Source organism: Protopterus annectens, chromosome 12.part0 (assembly GCF_019279795.1).
Source record: "Protopterus annectens isolate FY-2018-M chromosome 12.part0, PAN1.0, whole genome shotgun sequence".
Taxonomy (NCBI): Eukaryota; Metazoa; Chordata; order Ceratodontiformes; family Protopteridae; genus Protopterus; species Protopterus annectens.
The window spans coordinates 106,886,347-106,905,057 of NC_056746.1; the positions used below are offsets into that span (position 1 = coordinate 106,886,347).

An 18,711-nucleotide genomic window follows, 5' to 3' on the forward strand; every position below is an offset into this window, starting at 1 on the left:
CTAGTTCTGGTCCAATGGGTCTGGACAAGTCATACTCAACTAGTTCTTTTAATATGAGGAGAATAATCTGTCAGAACTGGAGCAATTCTTGACTTAATCTTCAACTGCAAAGGATTGCTTGGATTTCAGATCTCATCTAAGGAAAATTCCAGTAAGGAGTGTAGACAATATGATTACTTTCCAAGTTATTTACTTGTTTGTTACTGGTAGGTGAGCTGGTCCAAAGATTATTTTTTTTACGCATGACAGAGGGCAAAGGCATACCAAAACAGATCAGAATTTTGACATTACATTTATATGGGCATAGCTAACACACATGTGCACATGCATGTGTGTGTGTGCGTGTGTGTGTGTGTGTGTGTGTGTGTGTGTGTGTGTGTGTGTGTGTGTGTGTGTGTGTGTGTGTGTGTGTGTGTGTGTGTGTGTGTGTGTGTGTGTGTGTGTGTGTGTGTGTGCACGAGCGTTTGTGCGCGTTTTCAAAATAGATGGTTAAACAAATAAAAGGCACTCTTGCAACAATATAGAGATGGTTAACATGTACCCTGTGCAAGAATGACAATGAATTTCATGAAGCATTCCATATTTGTCTCTACCTGCTCCAACTATAGTGCTAAATTTAAGAACAAACCTTTATGGCGGACTATTCATATTGATAAATCTGCGGTGGTGGTGCTGCGGTAGCGTTGTCGCCTCATAGCAAGACGTCCCGTTCGATTCTCAGCTAAAGCATCTTCTGTGTGGAGACATGCGTGAATGGGGCGTCCCTTCGTTGAAGGTTGTGCGCCAGGGCTGGTAACCCGGTATGTAAAAATCCACTACCAATCATTAGCGGACCGGAGTTCCACTGTGGTGACCCCTAACCGGGAAAAGCCAAAAGACACAATTCATATTGATAAATTGTTTAACAAAAGAAAGAAAATAATGAAGTTGTATAATAAATCGCCATCTCCCCACATCAGAAAAGAACAAAAAAACACTGAAAAATCTTAAGCGTACCATTAGAAGGTATAAAGTAGAGTGTCAGGTTAGGGGATCTATTTCCTCCAAAGGTAACTGTTATAAATCCCTCTTTAAATATATCAGAAAGCTAAGAAGTAGCATCCAATTTTGCTCTAAGTGTACTTGCACTAATATGGCCTACTTAAATTCCTAGGATCTACCCAGTATCTAACAGATACATTTACTCCAAAAGGAGCTCCAAAGGTACTGCTCCCACTCACTCGTATTCCTCTGTCCCCCAAACCTTACAAACATTACCAGAGGTCATTTTTTTCAGCCCTATCCAGACTTAGAACACTACTTGAGTGGTCCTGATAATGGTCCAGATTGCCTGTGTATTGGCATGAAATACAACCTGTCTGAGCCTCTTCTTAACATTTTAATCTCGGCATCTCCAAAGGTCATGTACCTGATGTTTGGAGATCTACTACTGAGACCCCAATACACAAAATACACAAGGACAGCCCCTACCACTGGCAATTAAATGATCCAGGCAATTAAAGATCCATTAGTCTTCTTAGCCTTTTATGTCAGGCTATGGAGTGCCTGGTACCAAAGCTCATTAATGCAGACATAGGTAATTTCCTGGCCCTGGGGTCAAACAGCTCTGGATTTGTTAGGGATGGTGTCCATCTCCTTAACCTTATAAATATCCTTGGAAAGGTAACTGAAGCTGTGGGCAATGGTAAGTCTGCTCACACTGCCTATCTTGTCCTTGCCAAAGTCTTAAATCCCAAGTGCAGACTTTATTGATAACCTTACTATATTTAATGTAAATCCTGTTGTCTGTTAGACAACTAACTGGCTGGCTGGCTGACAGACCCCATGCAATGAAAGTCGCAGCAGCTTCCCTATAAATGAAAAATGCTGCCACTAGTTTCCCATAGGCCTTAGTACTGGGACCTCCCCCCCCCCCCCCCCCCGTTTTCAGCATCAATTGCTCTTATGTCCAGTCTAATTTTCCGGGCTTGTGGTTATGTAAGTTTGCTGATAACAGCGAACTGGATGCAGTTGTCATCTCACCTTCCAGCACAAAGTTACTTCAGCAAGAGCTTGCCGATGTCAGCCCTTAGTATAAGCTAAATGATAAGAAATGCACTGCCATTCAGTTTGCGAAACAATATTTTCCTACCAGCTGTCACTATAAATGACACGCCACTCCAAGCTGATACTGTCAACAGCGACTCGAGCAATCATGTTGACAACTCAGTATCATATGACCATCGAGTCTCCAAAATAATTTGTAAATTCTGCTATCTGGTCTGACTAATTTCCAAAGCATTTCCTCTGAACTAAAGAAGTCTTAGCTCGGCGTTACCTCATAATACAGATGACTGAATGTGTTTTCTAAGCATTATTGCTCTGGTTCAGGGGCCGCAGGGGGTCTGAAAGTTAATGAGATAGTCTGGCAGCCCTCTCTTTGTACTGAGTCTCATAGTGACTCTTTTGTGGCGGTCTTTGCCTTTTTTAAGTCATGAAAGACCCCTCCCTATTTGACCTCATGCACCTCCAAAGAACCCATGGCTCCTCAAACATCTGTACCATGAATCTCAAGCTACATCAATAAATACATAAAACTTACTGTAGGACAGGTATATAACAAATGCATGCCACACCTGTGTAACAAGCTTCCCCTAAATATTGAACAAAGCAGTGTTCTGACTGCTTTTAAAGTTATTCTCAATAATTAGATGGGCAGTCATAAATCACTCCCTGGGTCATCCTGTGTAGCCAGTTTAGACAAAAAGATGAAAATTATCGCATTATATAATAATTCAAAGGGGTTGTTTGGCTAAGCCCATAATGGTCCTAGAGACTGCGTGCCTATTATCAACCTACAAACCTATAACACAAAGTATGGTGTGAAGTCAGCATTAACAAGCTTACAAAGGTAAAACAAGTATATAGGGAGAGGCCACTATCAGGTTTGTAGAGATAACATTTAAAACATGAAAATAAGAAATATTATCATATAACATTTACAATCTGAAAAATCTGAAAAAATCTTACTCACCTCATCAAGTTAACAAAAATATAAGCTGGACACAGTTATTTGATTGTGTTGTTCTTTTTAACAGTGATGGCAGATCTTTTTTGAGGAAAATGTCTGTCTAGTCATAAGACAGCTGGCGTATAGACAGCGGATTCAAGAGAACCTCATAAACTTTCATCCAACAAGAAATGATGTCTATAACACTATAAGACAACTGGCTGCAAGCAAGATGGGATCAAAGAGCAACACCACAAGAATTCACAAACAGCCATAAACAGAAACGCTAACTGTGGAGTGAACCAATGACTTCTTCCACAATGTATCACCCATGAGTAATCATGGGACTAGACACACTGAAATGGTGGAACAGTAAAGAAGAATTATTTAATGAAGAAATATTTGGCAATGAAAACTACTGTTTTCATTTCTGAGCCTGCTGCATGCCAGAGTGTGATAAAGTGACTGGTGTAATCCCTATTTTACTTAAGAAGCCATTTCCAGCCTAAGGAAAGTCTGGCCCCAGTATTAACTCAGATACTAAGACATGCTGTCAAAAACTGAAAAAATGTTGTACATCGCCTGACTGAAACCAGGATACAAACACTTGTTACCATGGTGGCAATATTACAAAAGTTGCTCAAAACCGACATCATTGTGGGCTTTGAAGGAGTGCCCTAGACATATGGTATAGGCAATGCTAAAATAATTGATTCATTAATTCTATTTGAATTAGCATCATGTGATAGCTAGCCTAAACCGTCTTGCCTTACTTCGTTTTTTTTTTAATCAGTTTCATGATTTGTCCCCCCAGATTTCTTGTACTAAGAGGTTGAGAGGTATACTCAGTGTATCTTTGTGTGTGTGTGTGTGTGTGTGTGTGTGTGTGTGTGTGTGTGTGTGTGTGTGTGTGTGTGTGTGTGTGTGTGTGTGTGTGTGTATTGTCTGTCAGTTATTTGAACAAAATATTGTGCATAAAAGACTGTTTCTTTATCATTTAATCCAATAAAGTTTTCTGAAACAAAATACCTTGGGTAGATGAATATTTGATTTTATGCAAGTTATTGTAAGAATTAAGCACTGGCTTAACCATGGTATCAGTGAGTCTGCTGACACCATTTGGATGCTGTTGAGAGAGGGATATGAAACAAAAGTTAAATTTTAACTCATGAACTGCTGGAATGAAAACTAAAACTTTCTAACATAAAGTATGGCTACCAAAATAAAATGTATACCAGACACCATAACCATGTAATGTCTCCAGATTCCCGTTTCAGAATATTTATAATTCTTTCATAAAACCTTAAGGCACACCATCCTCATATTTTCAGCCTACAAAAACTAACAGTAGATTAAAGCAAGGTCAGTGACAGCACCTGGCTTTCTGGTGGAGATGGATGAAACCCTGACTGTGAGACAGCTGATTAGGCCTCGATTTGCATAATTGACAAGCCTGATGAGACAATACAGGAATGAAGGGAGAAGGCTAGGGTTGGGGTTGGCATAATGGTTAACCTGCTTACCTCAGAGACACAAGTTACAGGGTTTCATTCTCATCTTAGGGAAACTGGCTAGGCTTAAAATGACATGCAAGGGCAGCAAGCTTAGTATTTACCTATGAACCTTTCTCAGAGGAAGCTGAGATCTGCAAGAGACCAGAGAAACAAGAACTTGGTACCTCCTTGTGGGTGAGTAAGATGTACTGCTGATGTAAGTCTCTTGCAGAAATAAGGGGAGGGGTCCAGCACTAACTCCCATTTTACATTCCACACATGCATTGTTACAGGGCAACCACAGGGGGTAAGGCTTAAAATATAAAATTCAAACCACCCCTGATGGCTGCCTTAATGATGACCCCTCTCTGTCAGCCCTTGCCCTCCGCGATCAGGCAGCAAAGGGCCTGTTGGCTAAGAGGGGGATGATAACTGGTAGACATCAGGAGCAAGTGGCTCAAACAAAGCTTATTAACAGCACTGAGTTAAATGTTTCTGTTTAAGTAATATTCCTTCATACTAGACTTGAAACTGTGTAGTCAGACGTGCATGATTTCACTTTCAGGTATACACAACAGACCTAAAAATATAGACAAACTGCTCACTTTATGTTTGTTCGTGACACATCCATCACTGGTTACAACATGATCAGAAATACTGTGGACAAGTAATGTCCAGAATGCAGCATCCTTGAAAAATTCACATTTCATGTATTTTTCCTCTGAGGACAGCTATATGAACACATCAGTCCTTCAGTCAGATTACATGCTTAGCAGAACATTTAGCAGTGAAGGTGAAAACATCAGTAAATTCTCTGAGTGAAATGCCTGTTTTAGTAACAGAAAAGGCAGAAGGCCTCATAATTATGTTTGTAGCTGAGTTATGATATTGCTAGTAAAGCCCTGTAAAATAAGAATCATATTTTTACATTTGCCATTGATCTTCAAAGTAACATTTCTTTTGCCGTCTGATGAACTGTGATAATATTCATGGGGACAAAAGGCCAGATAGCATATTGATGTAGGTCTCACTCAAATCTTAGTGCTTCTCTGCTGCTCTACTCAGTGAAAAAAATGGTTGGTTTAAATTTTATGCAGTATTGAGCAGTAAAGTGGGTTTTTTTTTTTTGCTTTGTTTTTTTTTAAGAATTTATTTGTAACTTAGACTGCTTTAAAACATCAGTTGCAGAACAAGGTAAATGGCAAACATTTACACAGATAACTAAGATGAGCAAATGTGTTCTGCTATGGGCGAGGGGTCTGATTTATAGTGGCATCAGCTGCTAAGTCTGAGAGGTTACTGAGTTACCATGAAAACCCTAAGGTAATAGGCCAAAAATGTTTATTGCAGTTACTCAGACAATATTTTCCATGGTGTGCTTCAGGCTATTTCAAAAGAAAAAGTGCTTAAACATTCATAGCCATAGCCAAAGAACGGTTAAAATTTGTTGATGTCTGACAATGGTTCACAAGTTTTTAGAGTATTATTAATCCAAGGTACAGAGTCCATGGTCAGATAGGCCAGCTGCTGCCACTGGGCAGAGTACCGGTCACCTGTGCTAGTAAATTGGCTTCTTTATCTACCATACTGAGTCCTAAAAGACCAGCTATGGCAGCACTGAATGGACACAGGCTGACTGTTCTACACTACAGAGTGTGTGTATGTGTGTGTGTGGGAGGGGGGGGGTTGTAGCTGGTATTTAGTTCACTGTCTCACTTTTCAAACAATTATGATTCACAAAAGCCCATTTAATTCAGTTAACAGACTGACATCATTTTTAAGCTGGGTTTTGCAAACCTTTGAGTTATTTATAGTAGTTTAGGGGTGTAGGAAGCTCGGTATCTGAATGGTGATGCTTACTTGCACATAAAAATTGTCTATTTCAGCCAGTGTAGTCAGATTACAGTTTACTGTAAAGTGATTCAAAGAAATGTACCAAATCTGTCTATCTGTAACCTGATATAGGAAGGATTTCTGATGGATATCACATGTCAAGACCCGACCCAGTACCTTTACCAGTGATGGGAAGTAACCATATACAGGAAGTCACTTAACAGAAGGTGAGTGTACCCTAGACTTACATTCTGTGTGCAGCCCAGGGACGTCAGCATCCTGCCATAAAATAACAGAGCTTTAGCTATCCTATCCTCACTTTCTCGTCACATGCTACCTCACTAAGCAAGACGCCACATGGTGACACTCCCCAAAGAGAATGAGTGAACACCATAAGTCATGTGACATTATCTAAGGGAATCCAGTATCTGTCTGCCTGGGATGACAAGATCGACAAACCACGCTGCTTTGCCAGAGATGGCCTGCACCTGTCGCCCTTGGGATTCCAGATACTGGCAAAGGCTCTTGCCGCCCCTATAGTGCCTTTTTTAGGCAAGGTTTAAATGACAAATTCTCCACCATAACAGGTACAAGCAAGCAAAATCTGAGGGTAATGCTACTCAATGCTAGAAGTCTAAACCTCAAAATGCACTCACTCAAGGCACTCCTTAAACTGGAGAACATTGACATCTGTGCAGTGACAGAGACCTGGTTCAAAGCTCCAGAGAGCACCCCTGCACTACCAGGCTATAATAATTCATACCACACCTTTCGGCCACCAAACCCGGACTGAAACACTAAAGGTGGAGGCATGTCCATATTCATTAAGGATATCCACACCTCCAAGCTAGTTGCTCAGCATAATGCATCCGAGATTATCCAAGTTCAACTAACTCTGGGCAAAACCACAATCCAGATTGTAGCTTGCTACAGACCCCCTACTATGCCCCAGGATTCCCACTCCTCTTTTCTTGATACACTGGAAAATATTAAGGTACAACCCAACACTCTAATAATGGGTGATTTCAACTACCCCACCATTAACTGGGAAAACTACTCGTGTACCAACTCTTTTGCTCAACATTTTCTGGAAATCATTAATTCCAATGCCTTGGATCAACTTATCCACACCACCACCAGGGGCAGCAATATCCTAGACCTGGTCTTCACCAACATGGGTGACCGGTGTTCCACACCAGAGATCAGCTCCTCATTGGTCAGATCCGACCAAAAGATAATCACCCTAGACATCCACATCCCGCTCCCACCCCCATTAGAAAAACAACCGTAAAAAATTTCTTCAAAGCTAACTTCACGCTTCTTAAGACAGAAGTGGCAAACTTCACAACATCCATGCAGATGGACAATAGAGGTACGACAGCTGAATCCTACACAAATGCACTTTATAAGCACTTACAAGAGTGCATGGATCATGCTATCCCTAACAGAACCAAGATGCTATCCTCCAAAAAAAGGAAGCCAATCTGGTGGTCTTCTGCCATACACAAACTCTACAACAGAAGAAAGAAACTGTTGCAAAAAAGAGCAAAATCCCACGATTGGAGGAACTCCCTGGTCAGCCTCAGTATGAAGCTGAGATCCGTCATAAAATCCACCAAAGCTTGTTATGAAAACAAAATCACCACTGATTCTAAAGACAACCACAAAGCATTCTATAGCTATGTCAAGAATCTCAATGGCATCACTCAGATCTACTCTGTGTTACAGCACAAAGATACTAAATATACAGAACCAACTGATATTGCCAACATCCTGGCAGATAGGTTCAGTGCTAACTTTACACCCCTCTCACCCCCTAAAGGGCCCATCTTTATACCGGAAGAATGCAAAGTTCCTGTAATCACTGCTGCACAGGTAAAAACATCACTCTCTAATGCCAAGAACACAGCATCCATGGGACCAGACAACATCCCAGGCTGCCTTCTACACGAACTATAGAATGAACTGGCACCCCATCTAAATAACATGTTCAATCATAGCTTCACATCAGGCTTTGTGCCCATTGAATGACGCACCGCGATGGTTATCCCACTCCACAAAGGGGGGGGGGGCCACAACAGACCCCAGGAACTACCGCCCCATTAGCCTGACTAGCCTGGTCTGCAAGGCCATGGAACATATCATCATGGAACTCATAAACAAAGACATTGGAGTTCGCCAAACTCTGGACCCCACACAGTTCGGGTTTGTAAAAGGTAGATCATGTCTCCTAAACCTGATAGACTTCTTTGAAGTAGTCACCAAAGCCATAGATGAGGGTAAGGTGGTTCACACAGCCTATCCAGATCTTGCCAAGGCATTCAACACCATCCCCCACTCTGGAATTATAGATAAACTCACTAAACGAGGTATAAATCCCTATGTCACAAGATGGGTTGCCAACTGGCTTACTGACAGAACCCACACTGTGAAAATAGCAGACTCCAAATCAGACTTCAGACCAGTGACAAGTGGTGTACCACATGGTTCAGTCTTGGGTCCTCTCCTGTTTGGTATCTACTTCTCAGAAGTAAAGGCTAATACAGAAGGTCCTTGGCTAACTAAATTCACAAATGACTGCAAACTACGAGCCATAATTGAAACTCCCAATGATGTGGCATCCTACAAAAGGGCCTCACTGAGATGCCTAGTGTCAAAGCCATGGTCTTAAGCTCAGTGCCAAAAAGTGCATTGTCATCCCCTTTGGTAAAAACTCTGTACCCAAGAACTACCACATAGGCGGTAGTCTACTTAACACTGAAAGTGTGATAACAGACCTTGGACACAGTTGGACAGTAGTCTCTCCTTTGATAATCGCATCACCACAGTGGTCAGGAAATCCTTCAACGTGGCACACCTCATCACAAAAGGTTTCTCATCCAGAAAAAAAGAGGTCATTGTTCCCCTCTACTCATCACTCATTAGACCCATTATACAGTACAATGCCCCTTTTGGTATGTACCTCACAAGACATCTACAACAACTGGAAAGGCTGCAAAAATACATCAAAAAGAGGATTACTGGCCTCAAACAGATGCCTTATGCAGACCGACTCAAAAAACTCCAGCTTTACTCTGTCGCATATCGCCTACTCAGAGGCGATTTCTGCCTAACATACAAAGCTATGTCAAACCCATAGCTGATGGACATGTTCCACTTAAAGAAATCCCAATCCCTCCGAGCTACATGCTCTAGGGACCTAAACCTTGTCACCACAATAAACAGAACATGCTGGAGGGATAGATTCCTGTCCCAGAGACTTCCCATACTCTGGAACAGACTACCTATCTATGTCAAACAAAGCTCCTCATTAGCACTCTTCAAGAAAAATCTTGATGATTGGATGGGAGATAGGAAATTCACCCCGGGGATCACTTCTGTGGTTCTTCTTGACAGGGGCACAGGAAAATAATTTTCTTGGGTGGCGAAAGCCAGGGTACCTTTTTGGCTAGGCTTGTATAGGCCCTAGGGCCAATAGCCTAGTACCTACCTATGAACCTATTATGCTGTTCAAAAAACAAGGATGGAAAGAACAGGCCCAATAAACAGGAAATAGGAAAAGTAGCAGGAAATTATGTTCTTCAAATAGTGCTTTTGTAGATGCTTTCTGTTTTAGCAGCCCCAGCTTGGAATATACCATTCAAGGCATTCAAGGTGATGGCAGTTCATGTAAAACGTATACATGCATTAACGATCCAATGAACTTGGAACCTCCATATTACAAATGGCCTTAGCACTGCAGTGTTCTGTTAGTGTCTTACAACTGATGAGATGCTGGCGTCTGTCTCAGCGGTTTATAACATGACTGGGTGGGGCTCATGTTGTCTGGCATCTTCCCACTTTAATCTGGAGGCACATGCTGGAGTTCGCAAAATCATATACAAGAATATATTGTTGCATAATATTTCAGCATGATAGACTAGAACTTTTCAGGAATCTTGATAAGTGTTTATGATCTGTTCTAATGTGGTGTTTCTCAGCAAGCATTGGGTGGCTCTCAGTGCTGATATCAGACAGAGGAAAGTCGTGTTCCCTAATCGCACTAGATAATGAAAAGTCTTAATCCTGATGATGTTACGTAGGCGTACAGCATCTTCTGATGACAGAAAATATTCAAAATGTCAGGAAATGTCTATAATTTCAACAAAGAAAGGAAGAAATGTGCAATACAGACCTGGTTCAAGGCTCCAGAGAGCACCCCTGCACTACCAGGCTATAACTCATACCACACTTTTCGGCCATGTAACCTGGACCGGAACACCAAAGGCAGAGGTGTGTCCATATTCATTAAGGATATCCACACCTCCAGGCTAGTTGCTCAGCATAATGCAGCCAAGGTTATCCAAATGCAACTAACTCTGGGCAAAACTGCAATCCAAACTGTAGCTTGCTACAGATCCCCCTCCATGCCCCAGGATTCCCACTCCTCTCTTCTTGATGTACTGGAAAATATTAGGGTTCAACCAAACACCCTAATAATGGGCAATTTCAACTACCCCGCCATTAACTGGGAAAACTACTCATGTACCAACTCCTTCACTCAATGCTTTCTGGAATTCATAAACTCCAATGCCCTGGATCAACTTATCCACACCCCCACCAGGGGCAACAGTATCCTAGATCTAGTCATTACCAACATGAGTGACTGGTGTTCCACACCTGAAGTCAACGCCTCATTGGTCCGATCTGACCATAAGCTAATTACCCTAGATATCCACATCCTGCCCCCACCCCCCATTAGGGAAACCACGGTAAAAAATTTCTCCAAAGCCAACTTCATGCTTCTTAAGACAGAAGTGGTGAACTTCATGACACCCATGCAGATGGACAATACAGTTACGACTACTGAATCCTACACAATTGCACTTTATAAGCACTTACACGAGTGTATGGATTGTGCTATCCCAAACAGAACCAAGACGCTATCCTCCAAAAAAAGGAAGCCAATCTGGTGGTCCCCTGCCATAAACAAACTGTACAACAGAAGGAAGAAACTGTTGCAAAAGAGAGTAAAATCCCATGAGTGGAGGAGCTCCCTGGTTCAGCCTCAGTTAGAAGCTGCGATCCCTGGTAAAATCCTCCAAAGCTAGTTACGAAAACAAAATCGCCACTGATTCTAAAGACAACCACAAAGCATTCTATAGCTATGTCAAGAATCTCAACAGCAACACTCAGATCTGCTCTGAGTTACAGCACAATGGCACTAAATATATAGACCCAACTGATATTGCCAACATCCTGGCAGATAAGTTCAGTGCTAACTTTACCCCTCTCACCCCCTAAAGAGCACATCTCTATACCGGAAGAATGCAAAGTTCCTGTAATCATGGCTGCACAGGTAAAAAACACACTCTCCAAAGCCAAAAGCACAGAATCCATGGGACCAGACAACATCCCAGGCTGCGTTCTACACAAACTACAGAACGAACTGGCACCCCACCTAACTACCATGTTCAGTCATAGCCTCACCTCAGGCTTTGTGCCCACTGAATGGTGCACAGCGATGGTTATCCCACTCCACAAGGGGGGAGCCACCATGGACCCCGGGAACTATTGCCCCATTAGCCTGATGAGCCTGGTCTGCAAGGCCATGGAACATATCATCATGGAATTTATAAACAAAGACATTGGTAATCTCCAAACTCTGGACCCCACCCAGTTAGGGTTTGTAAAATGCAGATCATGTCTCCTAAACCTGATAGACTTCTTTGAAGCAGTCACTAAAGCCGTAGATGAGGGTAAGGTGGTTCACACAGCCTATCTAGATCTTGCCAAGGCTTTCGCCACCATCCCCCACTCTGAAATTATAGATAAACTCACTAAACTAGGTATAAATCCCTATGTCACAAGATGGGTTGCCAGCTTGCTCACTGAAAGTAGCAGGCTCCAAATCCGACTTCAGACCAGTGACAAGTGGAGTACCTCAGGGTTCAGTCCTGGGTCCTCTCCTGTTTGGTATCTACTTCTCTGAAGTACAGGCTAACACAGAAGGTCTTTGGCTAATGAAGTTCACAGATGATTGCAAACCAGGAGCCATAATCGTAACTCCTAATGATGTGGACTTCCTACAAAAGGGCCTCACTGAGACAGATGCCTGGTATCAAAGCCATGGCCTCAAGCTCAATGCCAAAAAGTGCATTGTCCCTTTGGTAAAAACTCTCTACCCATGAACTACAACATAGGCTGTAGTATACGTAACACCGAAAGTGTGATAAGAGACCTTGGGACACAGGTGGACAGTAGCCTCTTTCTTGATAATCACATCGCCACAGTAGTCAGAAAATCTTACATGGCACACCTTATCACAAAACGTTTCTCATCCAGAAAAAAAGAGGTCATTGTTCCCCTCTACTCATCACTCATTAGACCCATTATAGAGTACAACGTCCCTTTTAGTATGTACCTCACAAGACATCTACAACAACTGGAAAGGCCACAGAAATACCTCACAAAGAGGATTACAGGCCTCAAACAGATGCCCTCATGAACCGTCTCAAAAAACTCCAGCTTTACTCCGTCGCATATCGCCTACTCAGAGGTGATCTCTTGCCTAACATACAAAGCTATGTCAAACCCAGAGCTGTTGGACATGCTCCCCTTAAAGAAGTCCCAATCCCTCTGAGCTACACGCTCTAGGGACCTAAACCTTGTCACCACAATAAACAGAACATGCCGGAGAGATAGATTCCTGTCCCAGAGACTTCCCATACTCTGGAACAAACTACCTATCTATATCAAACAAAGCTCCTCATTAGTACTCTTCAAGAAAAATCTTGATGATTGGATGGAAAATCACCCCAGGGATCACTTCTGTGGCTCTGCTCGACAGTGGCACATGAAAATGATTTTCTTGGGTGGCAAAAGCCAGGGTACCTTTTTGGTTGGGCTTGTATAGGCCCTAGGGCTGATAGCCTAGTACCTACCTATGAACATTCTAGAAAGCACCTTTGTTTAGTTTCATCATTAGACACTAACCAAGCAGATGAAGGTGTTTCAGATTCATGCTTTGGCGGTCACCAGAAGCTGTGTACATTTTAATGGGCAGCATTTCTGTAACAAGAAATGCTGAGGGCAGAACACTAGACCATTGCACAACACTATTAATTGAATTAAAAACTGATAACACGTACAAGACATGTAGAATATATATGAATTGTTTTTTTTAGGCTTGTTTTACTCCAGGCATCAATATTTTATGAAATTTTCTATCATTGTTTCTGCTTATCTGAGATGTCACAAGCCACAGTGGTAACCCTCTGGGGAAAAGCAGCACATTTTCAGTCTCTCAGCATCTTTTCTGTCAGTCTTACACTTTTTTGGAGAGGTGAATAACAAAGGATGTGCAGGTCCTAGGAGTGTGGGATGTGATAACAAAACATGTCCGCATTGCCTAGGAGATTAACTGTTTGTTTATTTATTTTTTATTTATTTATTTGATGTTTGTTGACCAGGTTAGTCTGACTGATCCAAAGCCCTTTTTCAGCAGAGACCCAGGAAGAAAAGCTCTACACAAGTACTACAAATAAATAGAATGAAAATTCAGAGTTATAGAGTGATATGAAAGCATAGCCTAATAATGATGTACATTATTTTCACATCAGAAATTATATACAAACATATACCAAAAAATCAAGTAGTACAATCACTGTAATGCAAGGTTAAGTACATATTCAAGGAATACCCACCCGGGAATAAGAGTAGATGATCTATGGTTTACTTAAGTAGATCTGAGATGAGAGTAAATTTGTAGGATTCACTTGTCAAGTGATAGCAGAAAGTTGAAGTGCAGCGAAAGAGTATATATAAGGGGAAGTATGGGGGGGTAGGTAAGAGACAGGAGTGTAGTGGGAGGGACAGTCACAGAGGGTAATTACTGTGACAGGTCTCTGTACTGTTTAGAATGTTTCTGGTGCTAGTCTTGAATTTTTGTGGGTGATTAATATTTCTAGTAGTTGTAGTTTATTGACCATTTGGGCAGATTTTCCATCTCTTTCTACTCTCTGGTTTAAAAGCCAGCATTTGTGCTCATTTCCTGCCTTTCCTGTAACTAGTCTAGTCCAGATACAGATTTGCTGTATCTAGGACTGTTGGTAAGCTTCTGAGCCCCCCCAAGCCTTTCTGTGTTGGAGGAAAGTCTTCTAGCTTATCAGTGGGAGTGGTAAGCACTAGGCAGCCTATCTACCACAAGAGGAGTGGTTTCTGGCCCAGAAATTGTAGTTTATTGGCAGTTTGGGCAGTTTCTCCATCTCTTTCAACTTTCTGGTTTAAAAGTCCATGTTTGCACTTGATTCCCATCTTTCCTGTAACTAGTCTAGTCCAGGTACAGATTTGCTGTATCCAGGACTATTTATAAGCGTCTGAGCACCACAAGCCTTTCTGTGTTGGAGGGAAGCCTTCTAGCTTATCAGTGGGAGTGGTAAGCACTAGGTAGCCTATCTACCACAAGAGGAGTGGTTCTGGCCCAGAAATTGTAGTTTATTGGCTGTTTGGGCAGTTTTTCCATCTCTTTCAACTTTCTGGTTTGAAAGTCCACATCTGCACTTGTTTCCCACCTTTCCTGTAACTAATCTAGTCCAGATACAGATTTGCTGTATCCATGACTGTTTGTAAGCTTCTGAACAGTGCCAAAGTCTGCTCTTCAATTTTTCCCTTAGATCTGCTAGTTCTCTCCTCTCCTGTACTTTTACTAGCTTATTAGTTTAGCACTTTACCAGACTTCCTGTAGCAGTTATTGTAGCACACAAAAGTGCTACCAGCACTAAACGTTCTACAAAGAAACAACTCCAGTACTTATTATTAATACCCACCCCTCCAGGCATGTCTAAAGCTCAATTTCCTGTGCTTTCTCCTATTAACCTGATGAACTTGGGCATCCTGAGGCAATGTAGCAACTGCCTCATGTACACCGACAACCCTCTTCTCTTACCTCCCAACACTCAGACTTATGAGAGATGAACTTATATATCCAAACTGGAAGCCACGCACTCTGCAGCCAAGACCGGAATAGCTGGTCAAGAGGAGAAGGTCAACACTTGCACCACACCAAATGGAACACATAGCCCTCCAGAACACACACCAGCACTGCCTTCACATAAAAACACAAACCACACACCCACCTTCATGGATGTGCTCAATAAAAATCTACCCAAACAGCAGTGACCTCCAGGGCAGAAACGCACCAGACCACCACAACACAACACTAATGACAGCACACATAACTCTCCTAAACAGTGTGCCACTCAACCAAAGCCCCTAAGGCAAAACAGCATGCCCAACACACTAGTCCTAGGTGACTCGATAGTGAGGCACACTGATGTCCCACTCACTAGGTTGAATAAGGAGAAAGTAACAGTCAGCTGCCTGTCAGGTGCTGGGATCCACCACATAATGCAACCACTCAGGTCCCTCAACAACAGCTACAAACATGACTCTGTCATTGTACATGTGAATGTGAATGACCTGAGACGTACCTTCCTGGACTACATGAAAAGAGACATGGAGGAGCTCTTGGATTATGTAGCCCAGGCAGGTATGACCCTAGCCCTGAGCAGCATCCTACCATCACCCAGAATGATACCACAGTACAAGCATAAAATGACTGATTTCAACAATTGGCTAAGTTTCTGGTGTCATTCTAAGAGGATCCAGTATCTGTCTGCCTGGGATGACATGATTGACAGACCTCGATGCTTTGCCAGAGATGGCCTGCATCTGTCACCCTTGGGCTTCCGAATACTGGCCAAGGCTCTTGCCACCGTTATAGTGCCTTTTTTAGGTGGTGTTCCAAAGGCCAAATTTCCACTGTAACAGCTACAAACAAATGCAGTCTGAGAGTCATGCTGCTCAACGCTAGGTCTAAATCTCAAAATGCACTTGCTCGAAGCACTCCTTAAAATGGAGAACATTGACATTTGTGCTGTAACAGAGACCTGGTTCAAGGCAGCAGAAAGCACCCCTGCACTACCAGGCTATAACTTATTCCACACCTTTCAGCCCCAGAACTTGGACCGAATTTCCAAAGGTGGTGGTGTTTCCATATTCATAAAGGATGCACACACCTCCAGGCTGATAGCCCAACATAATGAATCTGAGATACTTCAGGTGCAGCTAACATTGGGTAAGACAGCAATTCAGGTCATATCCTGCTATAGGTCCCCAACCATGTCCCAAGATTCACACTCCAAGTTCCTAAGCACCCTGGAGAATATTAGGGTCCAACCTAACACTTTTATACTGGGTGACTTCAACTACCCCTCCATTAACTGGGAAAACTATTCATGTACCAATACACTTGCCCAATGCTTTTTGGAATTCATTAATTCCAATGCTCTGGACCAGCTTGTTCTTACCCCCACTAGAGGTAGCAACATCTTTGACCTGGTCATTACTAACATGGGAAACCATTGTTCTACACCAATAGTCAACTCCTCCCTGGTTAGATCTGACCACAAACTAATCACCTTGGAAATCCACATCCCTCCCACTACCCCCCACAAAGGTAACCACCATGAAAACTTCTCCAAAGCTAACTTTGGGCTCCTAAAAACAGAGGTGGCTAACTTCACGGCACCCATGCAAATGGAGAATAGTTGCATGACTGCCGAATCATACACGAGTGCACTGTACGAACACATACACAAATGCATGGATCTCGCTATACCCAATAATACCAAGACACTCTCCTCAAAAAAAACAAAGGAAGCCCCTGCCATAAACAAACTCTACAACAGAAGGAGGAAACTGGTGCAGAATAAGGCGAAGTCCCAAGACTGGAAAAACTCCCTTATCAGCCTCAACAAAAGGTTGAGATCCCTCATCAAATCCTCTAAAGCTAGCTGTAAAAATAGAATTGCAGCAGATAGTAAAGACAACCACAAGGCCTTCTATAGTTATGTAAAGAATCTCCATGACAATACCCAGATTTGCTCTGAGCTACTGCACAATGGTACCTCCTATACCGAGCCCACAGATATTGCCAATATACTGGACAACAGATTCAGTGCTAACTTTACTCTCCCCCCCCCCAAAGGACCAATCACAATACCAGTAGATTGCCAGGCACCCAGTATTACTGCTGCACAGGTTAGAACAGCACTGTCCATGGTCAAGAATAAATACAGCTTCTATGGGACCTGACAATATCCCTGGCTGTGTTCTACATGAACTACAGAGTGAACTGGCACCTCACCTGTGTGCCCTGTTCAATCACAGCCTTATCTCAGGCTTTGTCCCTACCGAATGGTGCACTGCTACAGTCATCCCTCTCCACAAAGGAGGAGCGACTACAGACCCCAGGAATTATCGCCCAATTAGCCTGATGAGTCTGATATGCAGAGCTATGGAATGCATCATCATGGACCTAATAAATAAGGATATAGGGAATCTCCAAACTCTGGATCCTACACAGTTTGGTTTTGTGAAGGGTAGATCATGCCTGCTCAACTTGGTCAACTTCTTTGTGTCAGTCACCAGAGCTGTGGATGAAGGCAATGTGGTTCATACAGCCTACTTTGAGCTGGCCAAGGCCTTTGATACCATTCCCCACTCAGGAATCATAGAAAAACTCACTAAGCTAGGCATCAACCCGTATATCACTAGGTGGGTTACAAACTAGCTCACAGATAGAACCCACAGTGTGAAAGTAGCTGACACCAAGTCAGACTGCCGACCAGTCACGAGTGGAGTCACACAAGGTTCGGTCCTGGATCCTCTCTTGTTTGGTATCTACTTCTCTGAAGTCCAGGCCAACACAAAGGGACTCTGGCTGACAAATTTGCAGATGATTGCAAGTTGGGAGCTATTATTAACTCCCCAAGTGATGTTGACATTCTACAGAAAGGCCTCACTGACACCGACGACTGGTGTCAGAACCATGGCCTTAAGCTCAATGCCAAAAAATGTGTCGTTATCCCCCTTGGGAAAAGCCCAGTTCCTTGAATTACCACATTGATGGTAGTCCACTGAACACAGAAGGCGTTATAACAGATCTGGGAACACAGGCTGACAGCAACCTCTCTTTTGACCACCATGTTGCCACTACGGTCAGAAAGTCCTTCTATGTGGCACACCTCATTACTAAGGGTTTTGCATCCAGGAAGAAAGAGGTCATTGTCTCCCTCTACTCTTCCCTCATTAGGCCAATCATCAAGTACAATGGCCCATTTGGCATGTACCTCACTAGACACCTGCAACAACTGGAGAGGCTGTAAAAGTATCTCACAAAGATGATCCTACACCTTAAACACTTGTTCTATATGGACAAACTCAAAAAACTCCAACTATTCTCGGTCTCATATCGCCTACTTAGAGGCGATCTCTGCTTGACTTACAAAGCCCGTCTGACCCAGCTCTGTTAGAAATGCTATATCTGAAGAAATCCCAATCACTCTGCACCAC

The 18,711-nt window shown here is 42.7% G+C and overlaps 1 non-coding gene across 1 annotated transcript; it reads left to right on the plus strand.

Moving 5' to 3' along the window:
* Window positions 1-483: 483 nt before the first annotated feature.
* LOC122817454 lies at window positions 484-587 on the plus strand. Its single transcript, XR_006367270.1, has one exon. It is a non-coding gene; the product is annotated as a U6 spliceosomal RNA (small nuclear RNA).
* Window positions 588-18,711: the final 18,124 nt, after the last annotated feature.